At 36.6% G+C, this 1,769-nt stretch overlaps 1 protein-coding gene across 1 annotated transcript in view; it reads right to left on the bottom strand.

Annotated features, from left to right (window-relative positions):
- LOC106873617 (NADPH oxidase 1) overlaps nucleotides 1-1,769 on the bottom strand; it is a 66,854-nt gene that overhangs the window by 64,042 nt on the left and 1,043 nt on the right. The gene's annotated exons all lie outside the window — the stretch shown is intronic.

The following is a 1,769-nucleotide window of genomic DNA, read 5'->3' as shown; positions in this document are numbered from 1 at the left end:
ACACACACACAGACACACTCAAGCATGCACACACAAGGAGACAGAAGTGCGTGCACACACACACACACACACACAAAACACACACACGAACACAAACACAAAGACAGGAATATGCAGAATACATACATTCAAACGTACACACATACATATCTATACATATAAATACAAATAAAACATTTATATACTTTTTCGTTTTTTGGATTTGGTTTGCAAGATTCTTTATGTGAGATCATGTGTTGAAGCATATTTTGTTGTGTCTGGGGAGAGTCATTCGCTTTTAGTGCCTTATTATTTAACACACTCACTGACAGTTTCCACTCATTTACCTAATTATTTTTCCTAAAATTTTCATTGCATCTTGCAACCTTTTCAATAGTTAGACTCTGTCTGTCATCCGAGCTGTGTTATTTTTGTTTGTTTGTGTGCATGTGTGTGGGTCAGTGTGTGTGCGCATATACATGTATGCATGTATGTATATATGTATGCATGCATGTAAATGTATGTATGCATGTATATGTGTGTGTGCGTATGTATAGATATGTATGTGTGTACGTTTGAATGTATGTATTCTGCATATTCCTGTCTTTGTGTTCGTGTGTGTGTTTTGTGTGTGTGTGTGTGTGCGCGCACTTCTGTCTCCTTGTGTGTGCATGTTTGAGTGTGTCTGTGTGTGTGTGTATGGGCTTTTTTGTGACTATGTACTGTGTCTGTATGTATGGATGTGTATCTCCATATGTGTGGATGTGTGTCTCTAGATGTGTCCTTGTGTGAAGTGAAGTGTGTGTGTATGTATGGATAACCCCAACATCACTATACATACTTTATTTACATTTGACGGGTATTTGTCCTCATCTTGTTTGTTGTTAACACGTTTTGGCTGGTATACCCTCCAGCTTTCATCAAGTGCCTTGGGGAAATTTCGAACCTGGGTTCTCATTCCTAAGGTATTTTTCGATGTTATTATTATTATTCCGGTTACTGCCTAGAATCGAACTCGGAATCTTGGGGTTAGTAGCCATATGCCTGTAGTGGTTAAGAGCACGGGCTACTGACTCCAAGATTCCGAATTCAATTCCAGGCAGTAACCCGAATAATAATAATAATAATAATAATAATAATAATAATAATAACATCGAAAAATATCTTAGGAATGATAACTCAGATTCGAAATTTCCCCGAGACGCCTGATGAAAGCTGGAGGGTATATCAGCCGAAATGTTGTGTTAACAACAAACAAGATGAGGACAAATATCCGTCAAATGTAAATAATGTACATAATTCCTCATCTCTTAAATATAGAACTGTATCACTATAGATGCTTTCAAAGTCTCCATATAGAAATGCGTATAGATTTGGTGTGGGATGTTAAAAAAGAATTGAAGAGTAATATTAGCAACACAGTTCAATTTCCGACGGGGTCAATTTTGCCTTTCATCCTTTCGGGACCAATAAAATACCAGCTGAGCACTCTCTCCCCCGAAACTACTGGCCTTGTGCCAAAATTTGAAAGCAGTATTAGCTACAATAGGGGCGGGTTGGGTGTGACGACAACTGGGTCATTGAAGTACAAACTTTTCCTTAATTTATTATTATTATATATATATATTTTTTTTTTTTTTATAAAGAATGCCAGCAAGAATGATGTTCAAAGCAAAAATTCCAAAGACCGTCCAAAAAATTGCATTGTTAAAAACAAACCAGCAAAAAGTTAGTGTGCAGTTTAAAATTTCACGCTAAAAGGAATAAGTCGAACGAAATCTAGTACTTTT

The sequence above is a fragment of the Octopus bimaculoides genome, chromosome 21, assembly GCF_001194135.2.
Source record: "Octopus bimaculoides isolate UCB-OBI-ISO-001 chromosome 21, ASM119413v2, whole genome shotgun sequence".
NCBI classification, from domain to species: Eukaryota; Metazoa; Mollusca; class Cephalopoda; order Octopoda; family Octopodidae; genus Octopus; species Octopus bimaculoides.
This window is presented reverse-complemented; position numbering and strand designations above follow the sequence as displayed.